General features: G+C 55.3%; 1 long non-coding RNA gene across 3 annotated transcripts; it reads right to left on the reverse strand.

The window, feature by feature from the left end:
- Positions 1-309: 309 nt before the first annotated feature.
- LOC116659514 lies at positions 310-7,322 on the reverse strand. 3 transcript variants are annotated; one of them, XR_004314873.1, is made up of 4 exons: positions 6,522-7,322; positions 2,523-2,805; positions 943-1,953; positions 310-615 (listed from the first exon to the last, which is right to left on the reverse strand). It is a non-coding gene; the product is annotated as an uncharacterized LOC116659514 (long non-coding RNA). The 3 variants fall into 3 exon arrangements; XR_004314874.1 differs by lacking the exon at positions 6,522-7,322 and adding an exon at positions 3,214-5,571 and having other exon boundaries at positions 943-1,163; XR_004314872.1 differs by lacking the exon at positions 6,522-7,322 and adding an exon at positions 3,214-5,571.
- Between the last annotated feature and the right edge of the window lie 2,205 nt (positions 7,323-9,527).

Below are 9,527 nucleotides of genomic sequence, written 5' to 3' on the forward strand. Positions count from 1 at the left end.
ATGATATCACTTGCATGTGGAATCTTAGGGAAAATGGACACAAATGAACTTATTTACAAAACAGAGACAGACTCACAGACATAGGAAACAAACTTATGGTTACCTGGGGTGGGGGGAAGGGAGGGTGGGGAGGGATAAACTAGGAGTTCAGGACTTGAAGATACAAACTGCTAGATATAAAATAAACAACAAGGCCCTACTGTACGGCATGGGGACTATATTCAATACCTTGTAGTGGCCTATAATGAAAAAGAGTATGAAAAGGAATATTTACACGTGCATAACTGAATCATTATACTGTCCCCCAGAAATTAACACAATATTGTAAACAAACTATACTTCAATAAAAAATAAATTAATGAATATTAAAATTGTATAAAAAATTAAAAAATTTTAAATCCATGATAGAAAAAAAAAGACCAACTGATGCCAGCAGTGGCGCAAGCTCAGGAGGAGACGCGTGGGGCGAGACTCGAGGTCCGTGGGGACGACCTCAGGGTGAGTAAGATCGTGTCCCATGCGCACTGAGCAGGTCCCTGGGCGCTGGGAGGCTCCAGCCAAGGAAACCGTGAGTCACTGAGCCCTTCAGCGCCGGGGCCTCGCCGAGCCGGGTTCCTGAAGGCAGACAACAAAGGGCTGTTCTTTTCCATGTTTTTGTTGGACGCCCGAGTGTCTCTGAGAGAGGACGAGTATCTACTAGCAGATTAGGGCTAAGGAGAAGTCAGGACCAGGCGAGGGAGAAATCAGGGAGGCCATGTAACGGACGTTCCCGCCTCGCCGCCTCGCGCTGCCCCGGACAAGGCCAGTGGCCCCTAGCTGGTGGCGCAGGCGGAGGGGAAGCCTGGGTGCAGGGGGGCAGCCACCAACGCTGCCGGGGCTGATCGGAGGCCTGGGAATGAGAGCTGCCACCCCACCCGCCCTACCCCTCCCAGTTCCGCTCACCCGTCAAGCCTGTTCAACAGTTTCTTCTCGGAAGGAGTCCCTTTGACGCAGCCTCATTTTGTGTTCCTGCCATGAAAGACATACTGACGCTGATTATAAAAGGCCGGGCTGAGGCCTGGGGAGGTAACCGTGTCTCTTCCTCCTGGCATCCCCCGCAGCGCAGGCAGCGGTGGTTCCAACGCACATCTTTTTTCCCTCCTGATTTCACATCAGGTGTTCATCTGGGGGCGGTGAGGGGGACACGAATTAATACCTTCAACTCGTGGGTCACACTCAGGCGAACAGACTCCACAATGCGGAGAGGAAGCTGACCCCCAGGGCTCCCAAGGCAGCGGGTCTGGGTGCAGGAGCCTCCCTCCCTGCGGCAGACCTGGTCCCTTCGAAGTCAGGCCTGGGCTTTCCCCCAGAAGAGAAGACCGGGGCTGGCTCTTTTCCGTTTAGACATTCTGACAGCAGGGGCAAGAAGTGAGTCAGCATGCTGACCCGGCACAGCCTACAGGCGTGAAAATCACCTTAGAACACTTCCACGGCAGGCAAGAATGCTCGCCCTGTACACTAAGGGAAAGGCCCGAGTACGAGACTGTGTGGGCAAGGACCCCAGGGCTGCAAAAATAGGTCACGCTGAGCGCAGCCCACGAGGAAGGTCGGAGGTGAGTCCCAGCAGCCGGCAGCCGTGGCCGTGGCCACAACATGGCGGGGCCGGGCTCTCCTCAGTCTTTCTTGCTTCTGTCTCTTTTCTAACTTGTCCACAAAGTGCATTATTTCTTTCACTTATCGAAGTCTAGGATTTGACCAACACATGCACAGGAAGGGAAAGAAAACGCTCCTTTTAAAGAAGCTGTCCAGATGGGTAGACAGAACACAGCAGCAGCCGCAGGGGTCGGTCTCAATTAGTATTCATGATCATCTGAAAGCACCGATGACATAGCAGACGTCTTCACACCTGCTCATCAGACCTGCTGGTTCAGCCACCTCTTGGCACCGGCAGCAGGGACAGGAATCTCACACCAGCTGTGAAAATGAGGGGACGAAGGTGCCCTCACCGTCGGCCTCCCCATCGTCTCAGGTCAGGCTCTTCCTGGGGGGGGGGGGGGCGCCAGGGCCGCACAGCGCCGCCGCTCGGTGCTGGGGTTAGAGGGGTAATGGAGGCGATGTGCTGTATTTCGGAAGTCACTGCACAAACGTGCTTCCCGGTTCCGTGATCAGCTGGGAGGGATCTGGGAGGGGGCCTCACACCTGCCTCACGCCTACCCCTCTGTCTAACAGCTTTTTATGTCTGGCGGGGGAGGGTGAGCTGCAAGCTTGCAGTAGAAGGAATAAAGGTACGACGCCCCACTCCGTGGCCGCATGAGGCCTGTGAGAACCCAGTGTATCCGCAGGAGGACACGGGCCCCGGGGAGAAACCAGGGAGGACTCGGGGCCAATGGTTAATCAGTAGGTGAGGGTCCTCAGTGTCTGACCCACTAAGTCCTTTCAGAGACAGGATAAAAAAGAAAGTATTTGCTGGGGGAAAGTCAAAATTCTCCTGGAACTTCTTGCCATCCAGACACAGACACACACGCTCCCTCTTTCATACTCACATTCCTGACGCCCACGTGGTCCCCTCCTTCAACAGCTGGTTGGAGAGGCTGCACCTCTGTTGGTCCTGTGTCTCCCTCCCCGGCTCCCCCGCGTTAAGTGTGTCTGCGGGCCCATAAACAAGCCGCAATCCCAGGTGGTCCAGGCGGCTGGGCTCGGGGCAGGTCTGTAGATTTACTGCAGTGACAATGGAGGTGGCAGAGAGCAGTTTTCTCACCGCAGCTCAGCAGCATTGGGTCTCGGGCCCCTAGAACACAGCACGGCCTCGCTGTCTGTTGAGGGGACCTGTGAACAGAACAGTCAGTACAGAATTGGCGCCAAACAGGAGGAGGAAACGGAGCTCACTTCTCTCTGCTGAGCTTTACAAGTCGCTCTTTGCCCTCCTGACTCTGCCAAACACAACCTGTGCGCAGAGCCCCCCACCCCTCCCTGCCTCCTTCACACACGCTGTCCAGGTTTCCCCGGAGGCCCTGAGCACCAGTTAGACACCAGGACAGCTCCGCCCTGGGCCCAGGGCTCTGCATTCCTTCCGTAAACCCCCAGCTCAGAATAGTGACTCTGACCACACGGCCTGCCCTGGTCCCCGAGCCGTCCTGGTGCCCGCAGGCCCCCCTCCCCTCCGCCCTGAGGCCCCGGGCGTCTGCTGCCCCCACACGGTGGCCGACAGCAGAGGCCCAGCAGTGCGGGTCCCACCTGCCCTCAGCGGCCCGGTCGGCCGATGCAACTGTTCACATTCCTCCAGAAGGTCAGCGATCCCCAGATGGACGTCAGACCAAGTCACAGGACTGCACACCGTTCAGCCAAGAGCACAGCCCCTGCGATTGTTCCTCCTTAGGAAGCTCCCGAGAGGAAGAGGAGGAAACACACAACTACAAAGCGAGGGGGCCAGGCTCCAACACTGCCTTCCCCACCTGGCCCAGGCCGGGGACTGGGCTCCGGGAGGACAGCAGAGATGCCAAGCGTTTCCACCTGCTTGCAGGGAATGTGAGGAGTGTGCCCTGGAGTGCAGCCGGGGAGGGGGCAGGGCTTGACAGAAACCAAGCCCCACAAACAGGGCTACGGATGAGACCCGAGATGCCCGCGGGATTGAAGCTCAGATAAACAACGAATAATTCTTCACTACAGGTACATCTCAAGTGTTCCCCGGGACACACACTAAAAACTTTTCATCGTTCATCTGAAATCCAAATGTGCCTGGGCGTCTGGCTTGGGGGAATTTTGTTCTCTGTTTGTCTGAGGGTTCGTTTTTCCTAAATCTGGCCGCCCACCCCGCCACATAGTACCCCCACCTTAGCACAACTTGCACCCTGAGACGCCAGTGGCGCGGCAGACATGCGGCTGGAACCTCCTGGCTGAGGGAAGGGGGCGAGCTCAGATCCTCTGGGGGGGAGGCTCGCACTCGGGGGGCCTTCTGTTCAAGCCTGTCCCTTAGGATGAGGGCAGCAGCCAGCCTGGGGAGCCGCCTCTTATCTGAGTCAAAGTCAGAGACGGAAAACACTCGTAAGGCCCCAGTGTCTCCCAAACATCTGTTGTTCATTTTCTTTGGCCCTGGTTTTGTCTTCGTCTTGCATACGGGCTCAGGCACGCCTCTGACTATCCGATTTGGGTTCTAAGCCGATGGCGTTCTGGACTTGGTATGTCTCTCCAGATAAGAGAGAGGATGCTTGCGTCTCTTTCCACCGGGAGACCGACCGCCTGGCACAGAGCAGCAGCCTCAACCCTGGCGGCACGCTGGGATCTCCTGGGGACCTTTAAACCCCGACGCCCCGCCACCCCGCAGACCAATTACACTGAACCCTGGGGTGGGGCCCCTGGCGTCAGCGTCTCCCCAGGTCGCCAGGTGGCTCCCAGGTGCAAACAAGACAAGAACACTGGTCCCACCAGAGCGGTGGTCCCCAGATGTGGCCCCTGCACCAGCGCACAAGCTCCCGCTGGGAGCTTGGTGGAGATGCACATCCTGGGGTTCTGTCCCCAAGCTGTGGAGTAGTCAGAAGCTCTGGGCTGGCTCTGGGGTGATGGTTCTGGCTTGGGAATGAAAACAGTCTGGCCCCGTCCTAACCCTGGGGCTACCATCAGTGATCCCTCAAACCTCAGCCTCCGCGCCTGCAAAATGGAGGTGATCCCCTCTGTCCCACGCGTGGAGCTGTGGCAGGGATTCAGGCAAACGAGGTACATGGGCTGCCTCCTGGAAACCTGATGGACCGGCACCCAGTTTGCTCAGGACAGAGGGTGTCCGGGGACTTGGGTTTCGGTGCTCCGGGCACCTGTCGGGGGGTGAGGTGAGCGGCTCCCTCTCCACGTCACAGGTGGGGACACTAAGGGCTTGGAGACTTGCCTGAGGCTCCACTGACCCGGCGCAGCTGCGCCAAGCGCTTGGTCGAGTGGCGTCTGCTTCAACCTGTGTCGTCCCCTGTGCGGCACTCGTGCCAGGCTGCCCTCAGGGTTGCTGTGTTGAGGGTGCTGGGTCACGGCCTCACCCACGCGTCCTGGGTGCACCGTCTTCTGTCTCGGGGTCCCCACGTGGTTGAATGCCCTCCTGATGGTCTTTGGAAAGGGGCCCGCATTTTCATTTTGCACTGGGCCCTGCAAATCGTGTCACTGATCCTGTTAAAGCCGAGGGAGACTTAATCACTTGCCCAAGGCCACCCAACAGGGGAGTGGCAGATACCAGAGTAAGCCTGGGCGTCGGCTCCAAGGATGCTCTGGTTCCAGGAAGGAACAATCCCTTCACACGCATGCGTGCGCACAACAGAGAAGGGGCTTCAGCACATGCTGCTGGGCAGACGGGAGGAACTTAAAGCGGGTCCCCACCGCACTGGGAAGAGCAGTGACCCATTCGTACTTGTGACATCACTGGCCACATTTCTTAAAACGCTCACTTTAAAGTATCAAAGATGCAGCTCATTTCCACTTGTCAGTAACGTGAATGAGACGCAGTCACTTTTCTCCTCCCCCTTCGGCTCAGAACATCCCCAGACCCGAGGATATGTCACGGCCCCCGTCTTAGCTCAGCACCACAGACTGCGGGGTAAAGCAAGAGCAACGTGCCGCTCAGGCTTCTGGAGGCTGGACGTCTGAGGTCGGGGCGGGGGGGAGGGGGGGCGGTGAGGGCCTCCTCCGGGGCCGACTGCCTGCCACGTCCCCGCACGGCAGGGAAAGACAGACAGCCCCACGCACGGCGCCTCTGGCGTGGCTGGGAAAATGGGCTCCAGGGAACTTGTGGTCCGTGAGCCTGAAAGCAGGAGGCGCTGAGCGAAGACGAGGTGGAGAGGTAGCTACGGAGGCAGAGAACGAGGACGGCTGCTTAGCAAGCACCGCTCCCTCGGGTCCTCGTGGCCGCGTGGCCAACCCCACGGTCCGGCCGTCACGGGCTTCACCCGGCCCCAGGGTGGGGCGCCTGCCCCGAGCCGAGGGCGGCGAGCCTGAGTAACACTCCACTGCGTGTCTCAGCCACATTTCGCTCGTCCATTTATCTGTTGATGGACACCTGGGTTGCTTCCCCCTTTTGGCCTTTGTGAATATTGCTGCTATGAACATGGGCGTACAAGCATTTCTCCAAGACCCTAATTTCGTTCCTCTTGGGTATGTATTCAGAAATATCTTCCTTAATGGGTGATTTATATAGTGGCTGAAACATTAATAAGCATTGCTATGATTTCCTTTTGCACAAGAAAACACATATGACCACCAGTGAAATGTAAAGAAGGGCATTCAAATTCTCCACATACGTGAACTCACGTTACAGACACACCGCCATAGACTACACAGACGTCCAACTAACTGCTGCTCACCAGTAGCCTGAGACGTTGCCTAAAATTCAGGGAAAAAGAAGCCTTTTCCTTTCTAAGCTTTGCCTCTTCTCACAGCAGAAAAATTGCATCAACCAAAAAAGAATTCAAACTATAAAATCTATGAAAGTATGTTCACTTGCTACACGTATGTCCTCTACGATTTTTCGCAACTGTGATAAAAAACACATAACATAAAATTTACCATCTCACCCAGTTTTAGGCGTACAGTTCACCAGCGTTAAGTATGTTCACGTTGTTCTGCAACAGACCACCAAAGCTTTTTCATCTCGCAAAACTGAGACTCCATCCCCGTTGAGCAAGAACTCCGCTCCCCGCCTCCCCCGCACCGGCAGCCACCATCCTACTTTCTGTTTCTGTGAAGGCGGCCACTTTAGACACCGCCTGTAAGTGGTATAATTTTTTAAATTAAACATTAAACAGACTCTCCAGGCAATAAAGAAAACTATCCATTTGCTGACCATTAACCATGTGCACACACACCCAGAGGCTTTGGCAAATTATTTCACAAACCTCTCATTTGCTAATGATTTAGGAATGTGACTTGCCCGGAAAGAAAACGACTCCGTGTTAGTCAATATTTGATAAGCAATTAGTGCGTTTATGACAGAGGCCTATCTGCTTCCCGCACTGGAGGGAAAGTGACTTTGAGAAACACGTGCGGTGGTTTCACATTTCTTCAGTGGCTGCTGGTCTGGGCCGGACTTGGCCTCCCTCTCCGTGGACCCCGTGTGCGAGGAGCCCATCCAGCTTATAGAGCCCGGACCACTCACCCCTGGTTAGGTCTCTCCTCACTGCCCAAGACGTCCTTAGGATTCTTGCAAGGAACTGGTGGGCAAGGTGAAAAGTAACCTGAACATCTTAGAGGTAAGGTCACGACGCTGTCCTGGCCTTGCTGGATCCAAATTTTAAAACTTCACTTGTACCAAAGGTGACCTTCTGAAATGCCGTCCAAATCACTTGAATGTCAAACAGGAATATATACAAACGTCAGTTCCACATCCTTGAGTCTTTATGTATTTGTTTATATAAGCATTTCTTTTATAATGGGTAGGTAAGCGGGTGGGTGGGTTAGATGGGTAAGTAAGTAGGTGGGTAGATGGGTAGGTAAGTAGGTGGGTGGGTAGGTGGGTAGATGGGTAGGTAAGTAAGTGGGTAGGTGGGTAGGTAAGTAGGTGGGTGGGTAGGTGGGTAGATGGGTAAGTAGGTGGGTGGATGGGTAGGTAAGTAGGTGGGTGGGGGGTAGATGGGTAGGTAAGTAAGTGGGTAGGTGGGTAGGTAAGTAGGTGGGTGGGTAGGTGGGTAGATGGGTAGGTAAGTAGGTGGGTGGGTGGGTAGATGGGTAGGTAAGTAGGAAAAAGAGCACATGCACACATATCCATAAACGTTTGCGGCAACTTAGGAAATCAACATGATACACAACAGAAAAATAAATAATAAAAACAACATCAAAGTCAGGTTGAAGGGAGCAAATGAGCAGATACGAGGCACCAGGGATGTGGCAGACGCTGCCACTGGGGACACGTTCGGTGCTGAGTGCCCTGTGACAGTATGGGGTACCCTCGCCACTGTGGGGTCAACAGAAAGTTCATTTGGAGAAACACACCTTGCTCCGCCCTGCAGGGTCTTATGAAAAGGACTTTGGGTAACAGGATAAAGTCATTCCCTGTGCTTCTATGGTACACCCAGATGTGTTCCTCAAAAGTACCGCTCTGTGTTGGCTGCCCTCTGTAAAAGCTGAAGACATGACGCTGAATCTGAATTCGCCGGATGCTTTTCTGTGAGGAGCTGAGATAATGAGGTCCAGGAACATAGCTGTCGGGTGATCTAACTCAGAGCCAAGGTACACGTGGTCTTGAGCCCTGTTTTCTGTCTCTTAACATCTAACTCCAGAGACAGGAGGAGCTCTCCGTGCATGCGCATCTGACACCCCACACACCCCCCAGCTGAGAAGCTGCAGATGTACCGGAGTGAGACACCCAGGAGTTAGGAAGCCAGGCTGAAAAGAAAAGGCGAAAATAAGGGAGAAAATAACGCAGGCTGTGAACGGAAGATCCCAGTTAAGACCGTGTTTTCATTCTGGGTTAAGTCCGTGTGAATGAAGACAGACGCAGTTCACGTGCCAGTGTCATCAGCTTCTCGAAGGTTTTCGCTCCTGCAGCCACTTGGAAGTTTCTGCATTAACAGCACAGTTCGTTTTCTGCCCATCTGCTTAGCTGCTTTGTCTTCCAGAGCCTCCGCAAGTCATCGTCTGTCAGACCTGCTTCTCCAGGAACACCTCCGGGCCCCACCTGCCACCTGCCTGCTCACTCTGACCCTTCCTCATTCAGTGGCAATAAATGTCCTCCTCCATTCCAGCTGCAACCCAGACCAGCAGGTGGAGTCACCAAAAGAATAAACGAGGAAAGAAGATGTGAGCGGGGTCGTGCCTGAATAAACGTTCATCCAGTCCAGCAAATACTGAGCTCTGCACACACCAGGAACCGTGCTGGGTGACGCACTGTCGGAGAGGAACAAAGCAGGTCCCCCCAGCTCAGCGAGCTCACGAGGCAACAGTGTGTTGTTGGTTCACAACCCTTAACAGGAATCGAGCCTTTCAGGAAACCGATACCCTCTCTGCAGGGAGGGCTGGGGCAGGAACGGACAGGCTCATTCTGATGTGGAGGACAGGACCTTGCTTTCAGAGGGACAGTGACTGCCTACCCAGCTTCCAGTCCCCGACCCAGGCCCCTTGCAAACAGAGCCCCGACTTTGTTCAGATATCCATCCATGACAGAAGGAACCCCTAAGAGTAAACCCTGGCTCGCCCAGCTGAGCCGGCCCTGGTGGTCCCAGCCCGCCTGTCAGGGCTGGTGAGGCGTGAGCACAGGCTGGAGCTCTGGCCGAGGGGCCGCGAGAGGGAGGAGACCGGGGGACCCCGGGCAACGCCCCTCTTCCCCCGGCTCCTGCTGTCGGGACCTGCCAATGGGGACGCTCAGCCATCCTGTGATTGTTCTGCGGGCATCAGGCAGGTGGCTCCCCGGTACTTATGGGTGTGGATGTGCAGGTGTGGGCACATCCCCAAAGCTGTGAGAAAAACCAGAAAGGCTGCAGCAGCGAAAACACAACGGCTCCTCTGTCCCCCAGACTCCAGTAGTCAAGGCTTCCACAGCCTCGAGGGTCCGCTTCTGAGCCCCAGCCCCCACACACGCTCCACTG

Source organism: Camelus ferus, chromosome 24 (genome assembly GCF_009834535.1).
Source record: "Camelus ferus isolate YT-003-E chromosome 24, BCGSAC_Cfer_1.0, whole genome shotgun sequence".
Classification (NCBI taxonomy): Eukaryota; Metazoa; Chordata; class Mammalia; order Artiodactyla; family Camelidae; genus Camelus; species Camelus ferus.